Source organism: Melanotaenia boesemani, chromosome 9 (assembly GCF_017639745.1).
Source record: "Melanotaenia boesemani isolate fMelBoe1 chromosome 9, fMelBoe1.pri, whole genome shotgun sequence".
Classification (NCBI taxonomy): domain Eukaryota; kingdom Metazoa; phylum Chordata; class Actinopteri; order Atheriniformes; family Melanotaeniidae; genus Melanotaenia; species Melanotaenia boesemani.
In genome coordinates, this window is record NC_055690.1 from 36834217 (window position 1) to 36859924 (window position 25708).

Genomic DNA, 25708 nt, shown 5'->3' on the forward strand with positions numbered 1-25708 from the left:
CCTGTCCCAATATGTTATTATGTGAGGGCAGTTCCAGAACATATGTGCAAGTGAAGCCGGTCCCTGTTTACATCTGTCACAGGACGGATCTACAGAAGAGAACATCTTTGACAGTTTCAGTTTTGATAAATGTAATCTGTGTAATATTTTAAATTGCAAAAGTCCATGCCTGACACACACAGATGAGGAGTGAACACATTCTTGAGCCTTTGTCCATTGATTTTCCGTGATGTTCACCCTCAGGTCTTCCTGCCAGGCTCTCTTTAGATGGTCTAATGTGGTAGTGCAGTCCAACTCCGACAACATGTTATGAATCTTGGTTATTGCACCTTTTTTAAGGGGATCAGACAAGAGCACTGTGTCCATCATAGAGTCCGGGGGCTGACTGGGAAAGGAAGGAAACATGCTTTTCACAAAGCTTCTGATCTGCAAATATTTGAAAAAATCTCTGTTTTCTATGTGAAACTTTTCCTGCAATTGCTGAAATGTGGGGAATAGATTATCAATAAATAGGTCTTTTATAGAATGTATTCCTTTAAGAGTCCACTGGTGAAGTGACTTGTCTGAGAATGATGGGGTAAATGTATAGTTATTTATCAATGGGATTTGCACAGAGGCATTCTTCCATCCATAATGTTTTCTTATCTGAGACCATATTTTAACTGAGTGGGAGACTACTGGATTTTTAAGCTTCAACTTATGCTCGGGGAGAGTTAAGTAAATCAAAGCTTCTAGTGAAGGAAATGTATTACTATCACTCTCCATCCTAACCCAGTCAGCCCCCCGAGGTGACAACCAGAATGACAAAGACCGGATATTGCAGGACCAGTAGTAACGTCGAAAACAAGGTAACCCCATGCCTCCCTGATATTTTGGTCTTTGCAAGAAATACTTTTTTATTCTTGGAGTCTTTTTATTCCATATAAAGTTAGATATTAAGGAATCCAGCTTAGTAAAAAATGTGTTGTTTATCAAAATAGGAATGCACTGAAATAGAAATAGAAATTTGGGCAGTATATTCATTCTAACAATGTTTACTTGTCCTGCCAATGAAATTGGAAGGTTATTCCACTTGTCCATGTTATTTTCCGTTAGGTCATACTGTTGTAAAAAATTTTGTTTCAGTAGGCCACTGTATTCTTGTGTAATATGTATTCCGAGATATTTAAATTTGGTGGTAATTGTGAATGGGAAGACGTTGAAAGTATTTATATTTTCTTGAGCTTTGGAATTTATTGGAAATAACAAACTCTTTGATAAATTCAGTTTGTAGCCTGATATTATTCCAAATTCATTTAGTGTTGTCATTATAGCTGGGATTGATTCCAAGGGTTTCATTATATAAAGTAAAAGATCGTCCGCATATAAAGATACTTTGTGTTCAGTTTTTCCTCTTGTAATTCCGGCATACTCCTTTAATGAACGTAACCGGATAGCAAGGGGTTCGATGGCTAGCGCAAACAATAGTGGTGAAAGGGGGCATCCCTGTCTGGTAGAGCGGCTGAGAGGGAAGTAACTAGAATGTACATTGTTTGTTTGTACAGAGGCTTGGGGATGAGCGTATAAAATCTTGACCATATCTATAATTCTAGGGCCAAATCCAAACTTTGACAGGGTCAGGAAAAGGTAATCCCATTCGACCCTGTCAAAGGCTTTTTCTGCGTCCAACGAGAGAAGGATTTCGGAGTGTAAGTTCTCATTGCTTTTTGTATGAATGATATTTAATAATCTTCTAATATTGAAGAACAGTTGTCGACCTTTTATGAATCCAGTTTGGTCTTGAGAAATAATTGTTGGTAGAACTGTTTCCAAACGTGTTGCTAACACTTTCGCAAATATTTTATTATCCACATTTAGTAGGCTTACTGGTCTATATGAACCCGGGTCTAGGGGATCCTTGTCCTTCTTATGAATTACACATATATTTGCTCGATAGAATGTTGGAGGTAGGGATCCTTTGATTAATGCTTCATTAAATACTTCTAATAGTAAAGGTGAGATTTGGGTTTTGAAAGCTTTGTAAAACTCTGTTGTATAGCCATCTGGACCAGGGGCCTTCGAGTTTTGCATTTGGTTTATGGCTTGGTCTATTTCTTCCTTTGTTATGGGTTCTTCTAAGTGTTCTTTGTCTTCTGGTCTGATTAGTGGGATATCCAGTTTGTCAAAAAATGTGTCTAGGAGTGTGGGATTTTCTCTAGATTCTGAGGTGTATAACTTTGTATAAAAACTTTTGAAAGTATCGTTTATTTCTTTAAGATCTCTAGTAGTTTGACCTGTATTAGTACATATTTCTGTGATCAACCGTGAAGCGGCTTGTTCTTTTATCTGTTGTGCTAATACTTTACCTGGTTTTTCTCCCTGCTCATAATGTTTATGTTTTGCTTTGGTTAAAAGTTTGACAGTTCTGGAAGTATAGATAAAGCCAAGTTCTGTCTGCAGGGACAATTTCTTATTATGTAAGGTTGTTGATGGGTTGGTTGAGTGTTGTTTATCTAGTTCTGCCAATTCCTCCATTATTTGGTTTTCCTTCTCTCTTTGTCGCTTATTTATCAAACTCTTCCATGAAATGATCTGCCCTCTAAGGTATGCTTTCATTGCCTCCCACAGAGTAGCCTTAGCAATATCTGAGGTATCGTTGAACGTCAAATAAAGCAATATTTGGTTTTTAATTTCTTCTCTCCCCTCCTTATTTGATAGTAAGCCATTATCAAAACTCCATCTCTTGGATGTATGCTTGTATCCAAAGGCTAAATGTAAAGTGACTGGGCCGTGATCTGACAACATTATTGTTTCATACTTGCAGTGTGTTATTAATGAAAGAAACTTGTTATCTATCAAGAAGAAATCTATCCTGCTATATGTCTGATGCACTGGGGAATAATAAGAGTATTCGCGTCTATTAGGATTAAGAGTCCTCCACGGATCTATTATTTTATAAGTTTCCATAAAGTTTTGAATGACTTTTGCAGACTTAGATAGTGTGGCCTGTCTATGTGATGATCTATCCAGGTTTGCATTCAGCACTAGGTTGAAATCCCCTGCGATTATTAACTGATGAGAGTCCATATTTGGTAATTTTGATAGTACCGATAAAATGAACTGTTCATCATCAACATTAGGAGCATAGATGTTCACGAGTGTAATTAAATTATCATATAATTTGCCAGTTACGATTATATACCTCCCTTGGGGGTCTGGTATTGTTTTTGAGGCAATAAATGGTATTTCTTTACTTATTAATATAGCTGCTCCCCTGCTCTTCCCACTGAAACTCGAGTGGAATACTTGTCCTATCCATCTAGTAAGTAGTTTGTTATGATCTCGGTTTCTCAGGTGAGTTTCCTGTAAAAAACCAATCTCCATTCCCAGTTTTTTCAGATGAGCTAAAGTATTACCCCGCTTCACTGTCCCATTCAGGCCTTTGCAGTTCCTTTTTTTTTTTTTTTTTTTAACCTGTCTTGTCCAGCATCGTTGCAAACAGAATGATTGTCTGGCTGCTGTCTGGTGCTGGGCAATTTTACTCTATCAAGCAGGGATTTATACTACATGTATAAAGTCCCTCTTGATGACATGAAAAACTTTATTAAATCAGACTCTTAATGCTGGACTCGACCGGAGGGGACAGAGAGAGAGAGAGATAGAAAAGAAAGTAGAGAGAAGAGGGAGGGGAGAGAGAGGGACAGAAAGGGTGTGGGGAGTGCGGGTGGGGACTTAAAACATTATACAGAAAACCATGTAATCCATACTACTTACAACATATATAGCTAAGATCATCCTGGCCAGTAGGTCATTACACAACTAGTTGATAATAGTAACAATAATAATAATCACAATAATAGTAATAATAATAATAGTAGTAGTAATAATAATAAGAGTAAGAGTAATAATAATAATAATAAGAACAGAAGTAATAAAAAAAAAAGAAAAAAAATATGATAATAGATATAAGTGAAACTGCTGTATTCAAGAACACGCGCAGAGAAACCTGTGTGGATGTGCTGGAGAACTCGGCCACACGGCGACTCAAAGACTGTGTGGAGACGTTCAGGAAGGAGTGACCATGCAGAGTGATCATGCAGATGCCACCTCACTTGAACAGAGGCCAGAGTCAGGCCAGCGGTCCCGAGACCCAGGCCACCAGCCCCCCCGTAGGCTACAGATCCCGACCGGTCCACAGAGACGACCACTCGCCTGCCCAGGAAGGCAGCAGCAGGAGACCCCAGCAGGAGCCGCCCCGCGGACACAGGGCACCGGCCCCGGCAGGCCGAGGCCAGCAGTCCCCGACCCCCCCGGGCACCGGCCGCCCGGGACAGACGGGGCAGAGGGCCCGGGCCCAGGAGCGCAGGGACACCCCCCACCCCCACAGGCCAAGGGCCAGCACGCCACCCGGGGGGACCCGGCCCGCCCAGACGGCCACCGCCAGAGGCCAGCCCCACACCCCAGTGCCCAGCCGCACACCCCGAGAACCAGTCCTGCCCCCCCCCCCCAGACCAACACACACAAACACACACACTCTCCTTCCACTCCTCCATTCATCCTCCCACACATACACCATCCAACCCTCACATACTCTGTCCTCCCACACACACACACCATCCTTCCACCATCCATCCTTCCACACACACACCATCCTTCCACCATCCATCCTCCCACACACTCACCATCCTTCCACCATACACTCTCCCACACCTACCCCATCCTCCCACACACACATCATCCCTCCACCACTCATCCTCCCACACATACACCATCCTCCACCTTCACACCTCCCACACACACACACCATCCTTCCACTACCCATCCTCCCACACATACATCATTCTCCTACACATACAACGTCCTCCCTCTCCTACACCAAACATCCACCTTCACGTACCCCATCCTCCCACACACACACACACCACCCCTCCATCACCCACTCTCCCAAACATACACCACTCCCCCACACACACACCATCCTCCCTCCCATACACCATCCATCCTCCTGCACACACACCATTCTTCCACCATCCATCCTCCCACACACTCCCCATCCCTGCACCATACATTCTCCCACACATACCCCATCCTCCCCCACATACACCATCCCTCCACCATTCATCCTCCCACACCCCCACCCCCCCCCCCTCCCACACACCACACATCCACCTCCACACACCCCACCCTCCCACACACACACACCATCCCGCCACCACCCATCCCCCCACACACACACCCCCCCCCCCCACATACACACACACACAAACACCATCCCCCCACCACCATCCTCCCGCCACCCCACGCCGCGGGGGGACAGCCCCAGCCAGGAGGCGAGGAGACACGAGCCAGGCCCCCACCCCCCCCCACCCCGCCCCAGTCCCCCACTCCCCACCCCCAAAACAGCACCTTCCCCCCAGGGCCAGCAGCCAAACCCCCCGGGGCAGCCCGCCCACGCCCCGGGCCAACGCGACAGGCCACCCGGCCCGCCCCGCCCCCGGGCCATCCATGGAGACAGGGGCGCTTGAAGACCCCATCCCCCCTCCCTCCCCCACTAGTGAGGGAATATATTATGTGCTGTTTGCAATTAAAAAAAGAGGGTTAAAATTGGGGGGCAGTAACTGCATTGAGGAGGGGGTGGGGCCACCTGAGCAGTCCCACCCACCTGACCTCGCATGTTCCACCCCCCAAAACGTGTTTGTATGTTGCAAATGTTATTTGTGCTCAGTGACTAAGTGGAATTAAAAGCTGGGAGGCATGCTGCCGCTCGGCGAAGCAACGGGGCCACTATGATGACCCCCCTGCCCCGCCCAGCGCAACAAGCACACCCCCCACGGCCCTACCTGTGTATGTAGTGAAGAGTGGGGAGGGGAGGGGTCAGGAGATGTAGGTCCAGAGGGGGGTAAGCCTCCCCCCTGGAAGACGACCCGCCAGTGGCTTAGGGCGCCCCCGTCCCCCGCCGGCCCCGAAGGGCGTCACAGGCCCAGAGCAGGCACCCCAACCCAGGCACGCCACGAACCCCCCCAGGGGCCAGCCCCCAGCCCAAGGGGCCACTTTCCTCTTTCTGAGTGGGAGGGGGGCGAGGCGAAGGAAGGGAACCCCAGGCCCCCGCCCCCAACACCCAGCCAGGGCGCCCCCCAGAGGACACGTCCTAACCCCCTGCAAACGCACACACTCCTTTTTTTTTTTTTTTTTTTTTTTTTCCCCCCAGCCACTCACACACACTCTCACACACCTCTATATACCAACACCTCAATACGTGCACATACCTCCACACATACACGTCACGCACATACCTATAAACACACACACCAGTGCCCACATACACACACACTCTCATACCCCTCCATACACATACACCACTACACACACACTCACATACATACCTGCATATACACACAAGCACCTCCATACATACTCACGCCTCCACCCACTCCTTCACTCCTCCACACACACCTCGACCTCCACGTGCACACACTCATATATACATACCTTCACACACACCCACATCCCACATAGACCTCCACACACACACCCGCACACTACTCACACACACACATACACGCACACACCCAGAACTTCATACACACCCACACACACATACAGCACACACGTCCCTCTACACCCACCCACACACCAGCATACCCACAGACACACACACACACACACACCCCCACCCAGGTTCCGGGGCTGCGACCAAGCACCAGGGCACGGACCAACCCCCGGCACGGCACATCCGGACGGGCCCAGCCCCCCCCAGCAGCGGCAGACCCCCCACCCCCAGGAGCGGGGGGAGACCCGACGCCCCAGAGCCCGGGGCCCCCACCCGGCCCACCCCGGGCCCGACCGGCCACCCGGCCAGGGGCCGACGGACACCGACCCAGGCACCCCGGCAGCCACCCCCCACCGCCACGAGGCAGCCCCACCCCGGGGCCCACCCAATGCCGCCCGCCCAGACCGGAACCCCCAGCCGACCCAGCAGCGGAGCAGCCTAGATCCCCACCCAGGAGACAACCGGAGACCTGAAGCCACCAGGGACCCCCACCCACATCCGCCCCCATCCCAGCGAAGCCGCAATCCTCCACCTACATTAAGTGATGTAGCCAGTCACAGGGGACCAGAGGGAATGAAAGTCATCTGACTGGTTCCTGGAGGAGGCAGACATTGTCTCAATGCTGATGTGATCTAACAGGAGATTTCTAAACTGCTGGATAGACAAATTATTCTTATCTTTCCAGTTCACAAGAATAGTTTTCTTTGCGATGCATAAGACTGCGAGGACCAAGTTTATGGAGTGTATTCCTATGTTAGTGTCACCCAGGTCGCCCAGTAGGCAAAGTGTGGGGTTTGCAGGAAAACTAGTTTTAAACCATTTTGAGAGATCTTCACACACCTTAATCCAGAACCTTTGGACAGGTGTGCAGGACCACAGCGCATGGATGTAGCTATCAGAGGTGTTCTCAGAGCAGTGTGGGCAGATATCTGATGGTGAAAGGCCCATCCTGAACATCCTGTGTCCTGTATAATGAGTTCTATGGAGAATTTTGAATTGTATTAGTTGTATATTTGAATTCTGAGTCATTTTAAACGTGTTTAAACATATTTGTGACCATCTTTTCTGATCAAAGTTATTGGATAAATCATCTTCCCATTTTGAAGTTGGGAGAGATATCCTGTCTTCTAGCTTTGCAAGTAATCTATATATTTTTGATAATAATTTTGGAGTATTATGATTCAGGAATTCTGCTATTCTGACAGGAAGCTGCGAGTCTAACTGTACAGGGGTATACTTCTTACATATAATTGATTTTAGTTGGTGGTACTCTAAGAATTTATTGCTGTTGATTCCATACTGTGAGACAATTGTGTTGAAAGATACAAAGTTTCCATTTTCTATTATCTGTCCTAACTGTTGTATTCCTTTAGTCTTCCATTGAGTGAAGTTTATCATCTTTTTGTTCTGCAGGATGTCAGGGTTGTTCCAGATGGGTGTAAGTCTACATGGAAAGAGGGAAGATCTGGTTATCTTACAGAATTCCCACCAAGCCATTAAGGAAAAACGGATGTTAAGGCTTTTAAAGCACTTATATGGTTTAATGGTTGAGCTGATGAACGGCAGGTCAGAGATGACTAAGTCCTCACACAAAGCCTGCTCCCCATCTAGCCACGGCTCATCCAGATAACTGGGTTTGAGCCACTTTGAGATGTACTGCAGCCTGTTAGCTATAAAGTAGTGATTAAAGTTTGGTAGATCCAGTCCTCCTCTATCTTTAGTCTGCTGTAAGGTTTTAAGACTGATACGTGACGGCTTGTTTTTCCAAAGAAACTTGGATATGAAAGAGTCCAGAGATTTAAACCAACTGGTGGAGGGTTTAGTGGGTATCATTGAAAATAAATAATTAACTTTAGGTAGGATCATCATCTTAATGGTGGCAACTCTCCCCATTAGTGAGATGGGTAAGCGCCTCCACCGTAAGAGATCATCTTCTATTGTTTTTAGTAGCTGAACATAGTTTAATTTTGTTAAATCTGATAATCTGGGGGAAATATTTATACCTAAATATCTAATGTTTCCTGTCTGTATTTTGATATTAGGGATGTTTTGTAGGTCACAGTTGATGGACATGGCTGTAGTCTTAGACCAGTTAATAGAATAATCAGATATTGATGAGAACTTATTAATAACTGTGATTGTCTGAGAGAGTGATGTTTGTGAGTTCTGAAGGAAGAGTAATACATCATCTGCATAAAGACTTATTTTATGTTCTATATTTTTGCCCTGGATTCCTTTAATTTCTGTATTTTGTCTAATAGCAGCTGCTAACGGCTCTATGAAAATGGCAAAAAGTGAGGGGGAGAGTGGACAGCCCTGTCTGGTGCCTCTCTGTAAGCGGAAGCTTGGAGAAGTTTGATCGTTGGTTTTCACACATGCATTTGGGTTATTATATAATATTTTAATCCACTCTATGAAAGCAGGTCCAAACCCAAATTTGTCTAGTGTTGCAAATAGAAACTTCCAGTTTACCCTGTCGAAGGCTTTTTCTGCATCTAGAGAAATGATTGTGGATTCTAGATTATGTAAAGTAGAGTAATCTATGAGGTTAATTAGTCTACGCGTGTTAGTAGATGAATGTCGACCTTTTATAAAACCTGTCTGGTCCGGATGTATTATAAGAGGGGTTATTTTTTCTATCCTTCTGGCAAGAGCTTTACTAATTATTTTCAGGTCTACATTTATTAAAGATATGGGACGGTAACTGGATGGAAGTGTGGGGTCTTTGCCTGGTTTTAGCAATAGTGTTATATTAGCTAAGTTCATATTTTGCGGTATTTTTTGTTTTTCCTGTATTTCTAACAACATATTATAAAATGTAGGAGCTAGCGTTGTCCAGAATTCCTTGTAAAATTCTGCTGAGTAACCATCTGGACCCGGGGCTTTATTGTTGGGCATATGTTGGAGAGCTTCGTGGAGTTCATCTACAGTAATAGGTGCATCTAAATTTATTTTATTTTCATTTTTTAGTTTTGGTAGATTAATGTTGTTTAAAAATTGTTCAATATGTTCATCTGTTGGATTAATCTGTGATTCATATAATGTTTTATAGAAGCTTCTAAACGTGTCATTTATCTTGTCTGGGTCATGGCTGATGTTTCCGTCTTGATCTTTAACAGAGGAGATTGTTGTTTTCTCCTTGTTTGTTTTTAGTTGATTTGCTAAAAACTTTCCAGATTTGTTACTATGTTCAAAGTTCTCCAAGCGAAGTCTTTGCACTAAAAACTGTGTTTTTTTATCTATAATTTCTTTAAGCTGCAATTTAGTTTTCCTTATATTATTCATTGTGTGCTCTTCGGGGGAAATGCGGTAAGCCTCCTCCAATGATTTAATCCTGAGTTCTAATTCTAAAACTCTTGCTGTTTCCTTCTTCTTCTTATGTGAGGAGAAGGAAATTATTTTCCCTCGCATTACTGCTTTTCCTGCTTCCCAAAGGAGACACGCTGAAGTTTCAGGCATGTCATTTTTTTCTATATAAATTGACCATTCTTTTTTAAAATAATCAATAAACTCAGGATCTTTCAATAAAGAGGTGTTAAATCTCCAGCTTTTACCAATCGGTTTATTATTTTTGATTCTCAGACTGAATGAAACTGGTGCGTGATCGCTGATGCTGATTGGATGTATCTGAGTCTCTGAAATGTCGCCCATTAGTGAATTACTATTTAAAATATAATCTATTCTAGAGAAGGAGTGGTGAACTGAAGAGAAGAAGGTGTATTCTCTTAGTTTAGGATGGTGAGAGCGCCAAGCATCGCAAAGACCAAAATCCTTCATGTACTGTTTGATAGTTTCTGACGACTGCCAGACTCGATGACTACCTGATGTGCTGCAGCGATCTTGTTCAGTCAAGACTACATTAAAATCACCAGCTAGCACTATTCTGTTATCTGAATAATTCTGGAGTGTAGCAAACAGGGAGTGGAAAAAGGAGGGATCATCTGCATTGGGGCCGTACACATTGGTAATACATAGTTTGATATTACAAATAGATAATAAAGTTATCAGAAATCTGCCTTCCGGATCCACTACTGTGCTATCTATGTTAAAATTTAGTCTCTTATTAATAAGAGTAGCTACTCCTCTTTGCCTAGAATTATAACAGGCTGAGTAAACATGAGGAAACTGAGCTGTTTTAAGAAGATCTATGGTTGAGTTTGTTAGATGAGTCTCTTGTAGTAAGACAATGTCAGCCTGCAGCTCCTGTAATTTATTAAAGATCTTCAACCTCTTCTCCCTGGAACCGGCTCCATGTACATTCCAACAGACGATTTTTAACATGGTTATTGTGAACGGTTTAATGCTTCATGCGTGTTACTGACGCGTGTGTCTTTGTGCGCCCCTCTTGCGTGTTCGCGCGTGTTTGCATGCAGCCTGATTGCGCGCGTTTGTCCGTATGTTAAATGTCCGTATATGTACCTTAATGCGTGTTCTCTCATACATAAAACGCGAGTGTTTATATTTATCATGTATGGTGCGGCTGTGCGTCCTGACGGTTTTTCGACCGGCCGCGTGCGCTGCTGATATTACGAGCTGGATTACAATTAACAGTGAAAGCGTGAAAGATAGTGAAAAGTGAGAAAAGTATTTGTGTGAAATATAAAAACAAAACAGAAAAAAATACATCGATCTAGGTGTAGAGGCTGTGGTGAGACGAGCAGTGTGTTCTACTGTCAGTGATCTATAATGGCGAGTTAAGAGTGATCATTTGGAGAGATTGACTTACAGCACCTGGGATCAGAAGAGCCACGGAGTGATGTCCGGGTCGCGGTACAGTTGTCCATTAATAAACAGTTTATCCACCGCGATGACAGCGCGAGCGCCATCGGCGATCTTTTTCCTCCTGATGGGAAACAGGACTCTCCGTCGGTCCAGAATCTCTCTCGGATATTGGTCGTTTACTCCGAAGTTGGTCCCCTTCAGTTCGCGGCCCTGGTTCTTCACCTGCTCCTTCTGTTTGAAGCTGACGAACTTCGCTACTATGGGTCTTGGTCTGCTGGACCCGGGTTTCCTCCCGCCGAGCCGATGGACTCTGTGAAAGGAGATGTTTTTCACCGTTTCCTCTGGGAGCTTCAGGTGGGTTTTGATGAAGTTTTTCACCGTGGTCTCGGGGTCCTCCTCCGTCTGCTCTGGAATCCCTGCAAATACCAGGTTCTCTCTCATGCTCCGCGCCTGCAGATCGATCACCGTTTACTTAATCTTCTTATTTTCATCTGAGAGACGGGTCAAGCCCTCGGTGAGGGATTTTACCGTCTCTCTGAGACCGGCATTTTCTGCAGCCAGACTTTCCACCTGCTTCTGGCTGAATTCTAATGATTCACGTAGCGCCTGGAACTCCTTGTGGAGAATTTCTACCAGACTCAAACGCGCATCAAAACTACTGAGTTTCTTATCTATGGAGATCAGAACATCTGTTGAGTCGTTCCCCGGTGGTGAAATAGCTCCAGGTGAATCCTCATTTCGCTGTCTCTTGGACTTAGATGCGGTGGAGGGGGTTGACGTGTTGTTTGGTTTCCCCATGACGATTCTGTCGTAACAACGATCTATAAAATCTGTCAGGCTGGCCAAATCCTCCCCGCTGTGCTCCAGAGTGTACCTTTTAAAGACACTATAGTCCTACTTTAAATAATATTTTGATTAAGTTGGCACAAAATACAATCGAATGAAAGTAGAAATGTTTGGGCGCCTAGTTTGAATCTGCCGTCTCCCCCGGAACTACGTCACCTACAGCATTAGCGTCACTTACCTGCCACCAGCGTCACCTACCTGCCACAGCAGCCGCCCACCTCTGCCGCCTTTGCAGTTCCATGATACAAATTTGACCAGATTCTGTGGCATTATTGTAGCTGAAAGAGTACTATCTTTTAACATGACCAACTGTTGCTTGTTCATTAATCACTGTTTTGGGCTTCTTATGTGGCATCCTTCTAAGTACAAAATAGAAACAAATAGAACATAGTTTTGCCTTCTGCAGGCTAAACTTGAACCCCCCCTTAACCTTCCCCAAAACCAAAATATAAGTATGAGAGCAAAAAGAAAAGTAGTCTTTAAAGAGACCTTTGTCCAACCTTGACATTAGAAGGTATACGGACATCTGACTTACCACTAAGCTCCATACATTTTTAATTATTTGTACCTGGGACACACAAAAGATCAGCTGACCCTTCTGTTAATTGAGGAACAAAAATTATAAATAAAATTCAGCTCCTTACCTCCTCTCATAATATTTTCCAAAATATATAAATAAATAATAAATGATAGGATATATCAATTAAGTTAAACAAAAAGAGGAGGAGGCTGGAGAGAAAACAAAACAATTCTAATTGCCCTTTGGCATATTAAATGTTACCTTCATTGAGTCAGAGGCGTGCAGCTGATAACTTTGTCCATAATATTCTTATTATTCTCTGAGGCTATTCGCTCATCCAGTCTTCCTTTCAGAGCCAGTCTAGGCCTGGGTCATGATGAATTTTTCTGCCTCCTGCGGGTCTGTAAATGAGTGTTTGGTGCCATTCACCGTGATCATCAGCTTCGCCGGGTAGTACAGGCTGTAAGGGATTCCAGCGTTGCGCAGTTTCACTTTTACCGGGTTGAAGGACGCGCGTAGTTTGCCGACCTCCGGACTCATGTCTGGAAAGATGTGTACAGGGGACCCCTTGTAGAGCAGGCGGCCTTTAGCTCTAGATAGCTGGAGGATCTTCTCTCTATCGGAGTAGTAGTGAAGGCGGACAATGATGGCTCTGGGGCGCTCTCCATCCCGAGGCTTCGGTGCGAGGGTCCTGTGGGCCCGGTCTATAATGATGGGCGATTCAAAGTGTGTTTCTCCGAGCACTTCTGTGAAAAACTCCGCCACAAAGCGGCTCGGGTTCCCTGACTCCGTGTCCTCACTGATTCCCACCACACGTAGGTTTTGCCTGCGGCTTCTATTTTCAAGATCCATGCACTTCTCCTGTAGTTTGTTATGTTCTTTCTTTAGAGCCTCGTGTGCTGTCTCTATAGCAGTTATCCTGTCTGACGCGTCGCAGAGTGATTTTTCCATTTCTTTCTGTGTGTCTGCTGTTTCAGTGTGTGTCTTGTGTAGTGCTTCTATTTTCTGTGAAAGTTCATCACGAAGCGTCTTAATGTCTGCTTTGGCTTCTTCTCGGAGTGAGGATATATCTTTCCGTATTTCCTGATGCATGTTCTCTATATGTGTCTTTATCTCGTTCATCATACCTTCACGATAAACTCGTAGCTCGCTCCGGAGAGTCTTCACAGAGATAGGCAAATCCTCCTCTGCCATTGCTAACTTTTCTTCTGCACTTGTTGAGGGTGGTGTCGCCTGTAAAGTTTTCTGCGTATATTTTCGACTGCTCTTCATAGCCCAACGCGATGTCTCACAGGATTTTTATAGCGGAGTGCTGTTTTTTATATATATATGTTGTTGTTTATGTGTCCCAGGGCTATTTTGAATCGTGGTTTAAAGGAGCTGGCTTCAGGTGCTGCTCACTCCATTCGGCCGGAAGCGGAAGTCCATGGATGCTCTTTTTAACTGTATTTTGGACATCAAATCCTGGATGGCAGAAAACTTTCTCCAGCTTAACCAGGCCAAAACTGAGTTTTTAGTCATCGGTCCTGAGGCCCAGAGAGAGAAACTTTTACCTAAACTACAATCATTGTCTTTTAATCCATCTTCACAAGTAAAAAACTTGGGCGTGATTTTTGACTCTGAGCTGACTTTTATTCCCCATATTAAGAATATTACCAAAATAGGTTTTTATCATTTAAAAAACATTGCCAGAGTGCGCCCAATTCTCTCCCGGGCCAACACAGAGACGCTTATGCATGCTTTTATCACAAGTCGTATTGACTATTGTAATGCCCTGCTTTCTGGTCTTCCCCAAAAAACCATCTCAGGTTTACAACTTCTTCAGAATTCAGCAGCACGTGTCCTGACAAAGACCAGAAGGCGGGCCCATATTACACCCATTTTACGATCACTGCATTGGCTCCCTGTGTGCTTCAGGATCGATTTTAAGGTCATTTTATTAGTTTTTAAATGTCTTAATGGTCTTGGACCTTCTTATCTCTCAGATCTGCTTTTACCCTATGAACCCTCGCGATCCCTGCGGTCCTCCGGCAGTAGACTTTTAGTCATTCCTAGGGTCAGGACACACACCCACGGGGAGGCGTCGTTCCAGTGGCGCGGCCCTCACCTGTGGAACAGTCTGCCGGAGGACCTCAGGGTTGCAGAGAACATTCATGTTTTTAAGACTCGGTTGAAGACCCATCTATTCAGCTTAGCTTTTAGTTGATATTCAGTTATTTAAGTCTTAATTAGTTTCGTAATATTTGGTTTTATTACTTCTGACGTTTTATACACTGAATGCTCTTTTACTGCCTTTTATTGTTTCTGGATCCTTCCAGTGTTTCCTCTACGGGGGTCCGTCTGTACTGGGGGTGGTGTCCGGCTGTGGCTGATCGATGCGGTGGGACGTACGTCTTGGCGGTGGGGGCTGGTGTCTCAGCCAGGTCTCCCCGGGCCGCCGTGCTCCTGTGTCCCTGCAGCTGCAGAAACTTGGCAGAATACTGTCCCACCCTTGGTGCAGATGGATCCCCTACTGATGAGGTTTCCTCATTTGTCCATCTGCACCTGGCATCATGTACTTTGAATTTGAAGGAGTGTGTGTGCGTGTATGGGGGGTGGGGGGTGAGGGTGATTGGACGGGAATGTTTTTAAATGTAAGGCGCTTTGAGCCACAATCGTGTACGAAAGGCGCTTTATAAATAAAGTTTTGATTGATTGATTGATTGATTTATGATATCTCAGAGTTTATAGATGGTCATCTATTATTGATACTTGAGAAGAAAGGGATCAAATGCAGTTAGTATTAATATCAATTTCACAAAAACATCTTTTATCAGCTATTCAATCTGTGTCTCAAACCGCGCACTTACACGAGTGCACTGGAAGGTAGTGTGTAGGTAGTGTGTAGGTAGTGTGTAGGTAGTGTGTAGGTAGTGTGTAGGTAGTGTGTGGTGCTGATCCAAACTGAGCTCTAACGTTCTGAACTTACCGGTAATGATGTACCAGCTCTTGACGGTGATTCTTAATTTACAGAATGAATTTCCAACTCATGATTTTACTTTGTTTACTCCTTATTTAACCCCACCTGTAAACTTTGTCATGTCCAGCGCAGGATCCTCCTCGAGCTGAACATGAATTAGAACGTATGCTTATTTATTTTAAGGTATATGATCCTCCTACATGCTGCCTAATAGCAGCGCCGCTCCGTTAATGTACTTTTTTTTTTTAGGACAATCCGTCCAAGTTCTTCCAAAATCACGTTAACATACGTGTTTGCATGTCATCATACTTTAATGCAATTAAATGCGTTTTAAAAGGCCTCATTAGTGAAACAAAGAACCGTGGCCTCCACTGTATTAATCTATCTCAGTAGATAACAATAGAAACCATCAGCACACGTTCATGTGTCTTTGCATGTCTCCCCCATACCTGTTAGTATAAAGTACAATTTAAAACACTAATAAAACAGCTTTTAAATAAGATATCTTAACTGAATTAAAGTATGTTACATAATACATGTGTTTTATTGGTGTTTCCACTGATACGTTCACGTCTGCAACAGGAAACGATTCTACTAGAAATCATCATTTAAAATATGAAATGCAGTCATGAAGACGCTAAAACAGGGATGCAGAAAACATTTTATTTAAACTTTTTATTAAAACATTTCTCTCTTGCTGCCTCCTCGCCTCCACAGCAGCGTCCTAGTCCGCAGGTGGTAAATGCCTCAGTGCCACTGCTGGCTCGGTGGTTCGATGCCACAGTGACCTACGGTGAACACACAATGGCAGGTTATATAAAAACAAACATTATTATGTACTTTATGGGTACTTTGCAGACTCTTATTTAAAATGATGTACAACCAGCTACGGCTTAGTCAGCGTTACCATGGAAACGGGCCGGTTCTCTAACCAGCGGTGTTTCCTCATCAGTTTTCAGATCAAGGACCATTTCGTTTACGCCAGAGACCCCGCAGTGCTTAATCTGGAGGTCCAACAATCATGAATAAACATACGGAACCTATAGCATTAATCATTTTTAACACTTATAGCCCATCTACATCCACAAAATCGGCTATAAAACTGCTAACATTTACGTTGCTAACTCTACTGCAGCCTCCAACAAATGATCAGATCCATAACTGTCATCAGGGATAGAAGAGATAAGAAGCATGCTGCAGTTTATATTAGAATTATGATCAAATAACTTCATACTTACAACAGTAGAAAACAGCCTCCGCCTGCATCGGTACCGCTGAGTCGGTGGCTGCCAGCTTTGAAAAACTGGTTGAAAGTCCCTCCCCTTCCGCTACGTCAGCAAGATGGCGTCGGTTTAGTGCGGGTAGTGTCCATCGTTTCGCACTAGATTTTTGGCCGAGTTTAGGGCAGCATCCGGGTACTTTCAGTGTTTTTACTGAGGTTTCTGTGTCAGCGCACTAAACACTTAAATGTAGTGTTGGAAGTATAGAAGTGCGCGGACTGGGACACACCCTGTGTGTTTTAATATCAGCTCTGTTTTTCAGCTTTGTTTACATGGGGAAATGCAGTTTACCGAACAAGCTAGAAGGTATTTTCCCCACCTGCTCCTTGACACACTAGCAAACTAGACTGAATGAGAGGGCTGAACTTTACTGGGTTTGGTCTGGGTTCTGTATTCTCCCAACATATATTTATATATGTTGTAAGTAGTATGGATTACATGGTCTTCTGTATGATGTTTCAAGTCCCCACCCGCACTCCCCACACCCTTTCTGTCCCTCTCTCTCCCCTCCCTCTTCTCTCTACTTTCTTTTCTCTCTCTCTCTCTCTGTCCCCTCCGGTCGAGTCCAGCATTAAGAGTCTGATTTAATAAAGTTTTTCATGTCATCAAGAGGGACTTTATACATGTAGTATAAATCCCTGCTTGATAGAGTAAAATTGCCCAGCACCAGACAGCAGCCAGACAATCATTCTGTTTGCAACGATGCTGGACAAGACAGGTTAAAAAAAAAAAAAAATAAGGAAATATCCCAGACCAAACGCTCCCCAGAAGGGGCTCTTATGGTGATATCTTCCTGTCATGGTTTGACAGGTTATGGTTTCCTGCGTCTCATTAATCAGCTGTATTATGGCTTTTACCCTGAAGGGTTGATCTGGAACAGTGTCTACAGCTTTCACCACCGTCCCATTCAGGGGGGGGTTGTGGTGTTTCCCCCTGGTCCCTTGAGAGGGGAGATGTGTACCATCAACTGCTCCCAAGTCCAGGATGCACTGGATTCAGGTTTAAGCTGCCAGTCATCTGTGTTAACACAGTTAATTTCTGTGCTATTCTTACACCTAATTTCCGGCATGACAAGGTCAAACCAGTTTGCCCAGATGGTTCTGTTAATACCAGAGCTATTGCTCAGGCCGTCTGTCCTTGGGATCTCTAACTCTGTGAACTCCCAGTACATGGGGTGACCTTCGTTTACTGTGACCTGCTTCTCATATTCGAGAATAAGTATGCTGCTATTCAGCACCACAGTGGTGTATGCTGCTATTGTGATGGCCAGTACGAGGATTATTCCCGTCCTCAACCATCGTCTACACCTGTCTCTTCTGCTCTCCCTTTTGAGGGGGTGAATTAGAACTTAACCCTGGGGGTCGATACTTCCTAAGGCTTTCCCAGCGCTTAGAGAACACCTTGGTATCACAAAGTGCACAATGCCCTGGGATATAGGCCTCCCACTCCAGGAATCCCTGGGTATCCCATCCGGGATACGAGACCCCTCAGGCAGGTGTCCCTATCCCCACCCGAGAGACATAGCTGACCTCGAGCTAGCTTACTTTTAGCAGGGCCGCTGTCGGTTGTGAGCCGACCAGGGACCCAACCCTCCTCGGTTGTGAGCCGACCTCGGGTTTTACTTGCTTGGCTGTCGTCAGACTTAACGGGGTTGCTTTTACGTTCCCTGAGCCGTGGCATGGTGGATCTGATATGGGTGAGCTATTATCCCGTTCTTTAGTCGGACTAAGTTCCCTTTTACCGCTTCGACGACGCACATGCCTTGTAGGTTAGTTTTGACGTATCCTCCTCTGTTCTTTGGGCCTCTTTTCAACCAAACCTTGTCTCCCGGTTTAAATGGTTTTAGCCCTGTGGTGACAGAGAGGACGTCTTTACACTTTGTAGTCTTTATGTACGGCATCGATAAATAGCGGTTTAGTTTTATTAGTCCGATCGGGCCATCCCAGTCCTTTTTTTTTTTTTTTTTTTTAAATGTGTGCCATTGTCCATCCTGATTGATTTTCCTGTTATTCTGCTAGAGAAAAATCTAGCCATTGCTGTACTGATAGTGTTGCCCGTGAACGTCCTGAGGGGAAACACTTCTAGGCTAGGCTGAGCTACTACGGCCCATTTGGCTCGTACTCATTGTGTCTTTTGGATCTGTCAGTGTAATACGTACACTGCAGTTCTGGTTCTGTTGTTTTTTTTTTTTTTTTCTTTCCTCCTGAGAGGTCTTTCTCCCCTGAATGAAAAGTCCGGGTCTTCTAGCATCATTTGCCATTTTCCCCATCTGCTACCAAGTGCTCTGCTTCCTTCAACCATTTTTTTTTTTCTGCTTCCTTCAAGAGGAGATTTTCTGTTTTTACCAATACTGGTTTTCCTTGAGCCAGGTTTCTAATTTCCGGATACCTTTTGAACAACAAGCTTTTCTGTATCCGGATATTTCCTCTCAGTTTGTGAGAAGCTATAGTTTTTGCTATAGAAGGGGGCTCTGTTTCCTTCATTGAAGGCTTGGACTGTCCCTCCTAGTTCTCCCACGTAGGTGGCTACTTCAATCCCTTTATTAGGGTCTCTGTTAGTTAGAATCACTCGGGCACCTTTAACCCACTCCATCATTTGTCCAAAGAGGAGCTTTTCCTCTTGGGTTAATTCCCCATGGGTTGTGATTTTTCCATTCTTTTCTCTTTTCCTAAATCCCCTTTTCATCTCATGAAGGGGTCCACTATATTGGAAATACCCTGGTAGGTGACGAGATATGTACTCTATTTTCCCTAGAATCCCCTCCAGTTCTTTGACTGTTTTCGGGGTACCTATTCCCTCCAGGGTTTGGTCCAAGACCCCTCTACCTTGCTTGGTAAATGAAAATCCCAAGTAGGTGCAGGAGCTGGTTGCTATTTCACACTTCTTTAAACCTATTTTAAACCCAGCATTTTTCAGCTTTCCCAGCACTCTTTCGAGCGTGTCCAGGTGTTCTTCCTCATTACCATGAGAGAAGTATACATCATCAATATATATTCCCCTCTCGGGGCTTGAAGTTTCTGAGGTTCCTTCTCACCTCAGCCCATCCTTTTGGCTCATCATCCCATGGCTCCGTCTCGCTCCTGAATAGGAGGAGCCGGTGGGCTGCGATACCTTCCCCATCGATGGGGGCTACTGCTACAGTTACTGCTCCCGGTTCCCTGAGCCCCCCTCCTCCTGCTCCTTCCGGCACATCATTATTGATAGCTCGGAAGGGCTGGGGGATGACTGGGGGTTCGGGTTGTGGGACTCCCGGTAAGGGAAATAACTCTGGTGGTGGAGGTGGAAAATCAGGTGGAGGAGGAAAATCCGGGGGGTTTAGGCTACTCCCCGGGTGTTCTAGCCCCTGTGTGGGATTCCCTCTCTCTTCCTGTGGAAGATCCGGGTATAACCTGTTTCTCCCCGGGTGATCGGGGTTTTTTTTTTTTTTTTTTTGGAGGTGGTCTAGGGGTTTTTCTCACTCCCAATTCCCTGCTTAGCAGCAGGAATAGGGTCTGGAGTCGCTGAAACTGCTGATCTGAATTAGTTATTATATACCCTCTTCTCCCTTCCATCACCTCCATGAGGATCCGGAGGCTCAGTTCTTCATTCATCCTTCACCCTCCTGCTCCCAGTAAAGGGAACAGGAGTGGGGCGGTTGGGTTTACCACGGCCACTACGACCCGGTAGGCTTCTCTTAAATATCGTTCCTCACTTTCCCGGTCATCCGGGGGTTCCCATGCGGGCATTGCTATTCCTCTAAATTCCCCTAATGAATGTAGGGGCACATAGTGGACTGTATTTCTTGGTAGGGGGAGCTGTGCCTAATACCTTTGTCTGTGATTTCACACTTCTCTGGGGAACCTTCTAAGCAGGGCTGCTGCTGTGCCTGCTCTATGATTTAAACTTGTGTTACAGGAATTGACAATGACTGTTCCCGAAATGGGGGCTCTGAGATCCTCAAGACTTCCCAGCAAAAGGTGAACCGGTCCGGAGCACTCTGCGCGCTTTACCCGGCGTTCGGTTACACACATTCGCTCGAGAAAGTCTCATAGGCGATGCCTAATCTCTCCCATGGAGGGGCTGTTTCATCACTATCCTCGTCCTCCGTGAAGGAGGAACGGTGTCCCAATCAGATTCCCATGCACGGCTTGCCATAGTTTTAATACACTTACTTTTCACGGTACCTGTTTCTCGTGGGCTGATCAGACCGCTCCGGAAATAACCCGTATAAAAGTACTTTTGTGTATTAGTTGGTACTCTTTTGGAAACCTAATCTGCGTCACTCTTCCTTTATGACTTATTTTTCAGTTAGGTCCCATCTGGGGTGCCATGTTGAAACCGGTGACGAATATTTACCCTATTGTCAGTTCTTTGACCGACCTTTCAGGCTCACGTCCTGTTGTTTCCTCTCTTGGATCTTTAACGACCGGTGAGACTCCAGTCGCGAAGTGATGGGCGAACCTTTCCACCTCGATTCTTGTGGCGCGAGAATAAGCAATTTTACCCCTTTAGAATTCCTGATTATTATCGTCCGCTCATGCGGAGATAGACCTGAGGAGTTATTCTGGTAGATAAGCCAACCTTTGGGTCTAGGAGTATGAAGCTACCGTACTATCGTCCTAACAGGATAACTACTTGGTATCGAAATAATAATCTAGCGAATTCTTATGTCTCTTCGGGTATTGGGGAATCTGGGGCTTACCTGCTCGTTGTGTTGTCCTCTCCTCTCCTCAGTGGATGTGGACAAATATAAGAGAAATAAGTTTGGTTGGGAAGTTAACCGAAGTTAACTATAACCCTTTTATTCAAGTTTTCTTTTATTGGTAAAATACAGAAAGAATAAAATAAAAAGAAAGAAAGAAAAAATAATAAAATTCCCTTTTCGGGCTTCCCTTTCAGTGAGGGTTGAAAAGCAGAATATAAGAAATAAGTATAAAGTAAAAGTTTCCCTCAATGGGTGATTCCGCTTTCGCGGTCTACATCTTCTCTAATAATGATTCAATCTCCCTTGGTAAGAAGGGGAAAAATCTATCCCAGTGAAGGGATGAAGGTCCAAAAATCTCTGCAGGTCCTCCGCCGCAGCTCCTCAAAATCTCCGGACAATCTGTCTTTTCACAAAATCACCAGTATATATACATAACTTAAAAACCATCCCATCTGGTACCTTCCCACTAACAGAAAAACACCCAAAACCAACCCACTCAGTATTTTTCCATCAACAGAAAACAACTCAGAACCAACCCACTTAGTATTTTTCCATCAACAGAAAACAACTTAGAACCAACCCTCTTAGTATTTTTCCATCAACAGAAAACAACTCAGAACCAACCCACTTAGTATTTTTCCATCAACAGAAAACAACTTAGAACCAACCCTCTTAGTATTTTTCCATCAGCAGAAAAGCATACGTGAGCATCCTACAAGTTGGTCCCTCCTTCTGGGTTGCATCAGGGCTGAAGGAAAGAAGACACTTTCCCCTGCCCCGTTATCTATCTATCCTTACAGTTTCTACACAAAGGCTGCTTGTTAATATCTTCTGAGTTTGCTGGGAAATTCCGCTCTGCTTCGGAGCGAGCAGATAACAGGTTACTCCCTTCTTAGTCTCCCAGACCTTCTGGGCCTCTCTTCACTTCTTCAGTAGTGTAAAAAACTCTGTTTCTTATTTGTACCTTATTTGTGAATGCACTCTCTGTACACTACAAAATAATAACAACTAAGTTTTAGCTCTTATTAATCAAAACCAAAACCTAATGAACATCACTAAATCTAAGGATAATAATGTAAATAAGCAAGCAAACAGGAATATATGAAATGTGAATAGGTAATACATAACATATAGAAAATCATAACTGAGTATTGATCAGGCAGTCCATAAACTCAGTTTTTTGATTAAAAACATCATCTCACATCATGTGTGCCATAACAGTCATGGATTCAAACTTTAATAAAACTTCTCTCCCTCCTTCACTCACTGAGAGCAGAAATCGGGGGTTTCCAGCAGGTGTTATCTGTGGAGATAAGGGCCTCTGCTCCCTGTCCGTTGCCTTAGCAACGCTCTCTGGCCTGGAGCAGTGTTCACGCCACCATTGAAGAGTGCGGCCTTCACAGTTCCATGGACCAGACACAAATCTTACAGGAATGTCTACAGCTGGAAAGTAAACTGAGGATACTGCACTGATAATGCTGCAAGTGCTGCTAGCTTTACGTTGAGACAGAGATTAATGCAAAACTTTGCACAAACATAAAGTAATATGAGGGTCAAGAAGAGAAGAGAAGGAATCTGGGGAGTTAAAACCTGTGTAACTGTTACACCACTGACTACTGCCATTTTTTCTAATGTCAGTGTAAGAAAGTAAATATAACCTTATCTGTTTATTTTGTACCTCTTAACCCTTGATACTTAATTCCTGTCACTTGCATGTGATTTAGTAAAATTATGAAGCATATATTGCTTTAATTGTGGCTTAGTGTTGTGTACTGACCTCGTGTGTCAGCAGACTATGTTAATGCCAGTAGTTTGGTGCCTGTCCTTGTTGCTGTTGTAAATATAAGAACATTGATGATTAGATGATTTACTTTAGATGGCTGTGCTGGGATGCAGACTTTCTTTTCATAAAAGTCCTTGAACCTAACTGAATTGGTAGTATGCATTAAAAAGAACGTATTAATATGGTAATACGTACGTGAAACTCACCATCCACTCCCACATCTGTTGATATCTTGGTCCAAACCTTCTCCCTGCTGTTGTCCTTGTAAAAAGGATCTGTGGTGTCATATAAAATCTTGTGATTCTCCATTTACAGGATAAACTGGATTAGGGTAGGTTTACTGTCTGGGTTAGGATAGGTTTACTGTCTGGGTTAGGGTAGGTTTACTGTCCGGGTTAGTGTAGGTTACTTTGGGTTAGGGTAGGTTTACTCTCTGGGTTAGTGTAGGTTACTCTGGGTTAGGATAGGTTTACTCTCTAGATTAGGGTAGGTTTACTCTCTGGGTTAGGATAGGTTTACTGTCTGGGTTAGGGTAGGTTTACTGTCCGGGTTAGTGTAGGTTACTTTGGGTTAGGGTAGGTTTACTCTCTGGGTTAGTGTAGGTTACTCTGGGTTAGGATAGGTTTACTCTCTAGATTAGGGTAGGTTTACTCTCTGGGTTAGGATAGGTTTACTGTCTGGGTTAGGGTAGGTTTACTGTCCGGGTTAGTGAAGGTTACTTTGGGTTAGGGTAGGTTTACTCTCTGGGTTAGTGTAGGTTACTCTGGGTTAGTGTAGGTTACTCTGGGTTAGGGCAGGTTTACTGTCTGGGTTAGGATAGGTTTACTATCTGGGTTAGGGTAGGTTTACTCTCTGGGTTAGTGTAGGTATACTATCTGGGTTAGGATAGGTTTACTCTCTGGGTTAGGGTAGGTTTACTCTTTGGGTTAGTGTAGGTTACTCTGGGCTAGTGTAGGTTACTCTGGGTTAGGGTAGGTTTACTCTTTGGGTTAGTGTAGGTTACTCTGGGTTAGGGTAGGTTTACTATCTGGGTTAGGATAGGTTTACTCTCTGGGTTAGGGTAGGTTTACTCTTTGGGTTAGTGTAGGTTACTCTGGGTTAGTGTAGGTTACTCTGGGTTAGGGTACTGTAGGTTTACTCTTTGGGTTAGTGTAGGTTACTCTGGGTTAGTGTAGGTTACTCTGGGTTAGGATAGGTTTACTCTCTGGGTTAGGGTAGGTTTACTATCTGGGTTAGGGTAGGTTTACTCTCTGGGTTAGGATAGGTTTACTCTTTGGGTTAGTGTAGGTTTACTCTTTGGGTTAGTGTAGGTTACTCTGGGTTAGTGTAGGTTACTCTGGGTTAGGGTAGGTTTACTATCTGGGTTAGGATAGGTTTACTCTCTGGGTTAGGGTAGGTTTACTCTTTAGGTTAGTGTAGGTTACTCTGGGTTAGTGTAGGTTACTCTGGGTTAGGGTAGGTTTACTCTTGTGAACTTGTGAAACACTCCTTTTTTACATGTGTTTTTTAAAATCAGCTTTTTCAAGTCAACAGGTATCCGTAAAACATAATGTCTGAACTATGTGTGAACAACCACTGTTATAAGTTAAAACAAATATTACGTTGTGTTTCCAGAATGAGTGTGCTAATAGAGGAAGATGCTGTGGTGGTCAAACAACTGGATGCAGGTATTTAGTGCAGCTGGAACTGATCTTGGCTGAAATTAGAAAGTCACAAAAAGAACAAGAGCTGTCATTTCATCTGCCAGATGTGTTAGAAACTTCATTATACATTCGTACTGGCCTGTAGCTCTTTTTTTTTTTCTTTTCAAAGTGCACCAGATTGATGCTTTTAAATATAAAATGTCCTAAATTTTCTTCTGGGGTGCATGCCCCAATTTTCCCCCCTAGAGTATTCTTCTCACCTCTTTCAGCCCCAACCCGTTTTCATGTCTTTTTCCAGTCCGGCCTTATCTGAACTCAACGCGTATGTATGGAGATGCTTCTGACATGCGCCGCGCCCGCTGTGAGCCAAACCACAATGGCCTACAACAGCCGCGGTTAATTTCGAAGGCAGCGGTCCACACAGACCCAGTTTTGGCCTTTAGCTGTCTCTAACTTTTAACTACATTAGCTCTCACTGTGACTCAACAAATCACTTTAAAGTAGCACTGTGTAGCACAATGACATTAACAATACGTGTTTCTGACTCATTGTGTTGCCACTCTAACAATTATTAATAAATATAAAATAATATTATATTCTTGTGATCACCGTTGCCCAGCACCATCCCAAGGCTAAGAAACTGTACTTGACAAATTTTTGTTTTTCTTTTACGGGAAGCTGTATAACTTTACAGCAGCATTTAGCTTCACGGCACACGCCAGCAACTGGGTATCAACACGCT

At 44.3% G+C, this 25708-nt stretch overlaps 1 long non-coding RNA gene across 1 annotated transcript; it reads left to right on the top strand.

Annotated features, from left to right (window-relative positions):
* Positions 1–1549: 1549 nt before the first annotated feature.
* LOC121646443 lies at positions 1550–21925 on the top strand. The gene is made up of 4 exons (XR_006011641.1): positions 1550–1560; positions 1990–1994; positions 18625–18628; positions 21752–21925. It is a non-coding gene; the product is annotated as an uncharacterized LOC121646443 (long non-coding RNA).
* The last annotated feature ends 3783 nt before the right edge of the window (positions 21926–25708 follow it).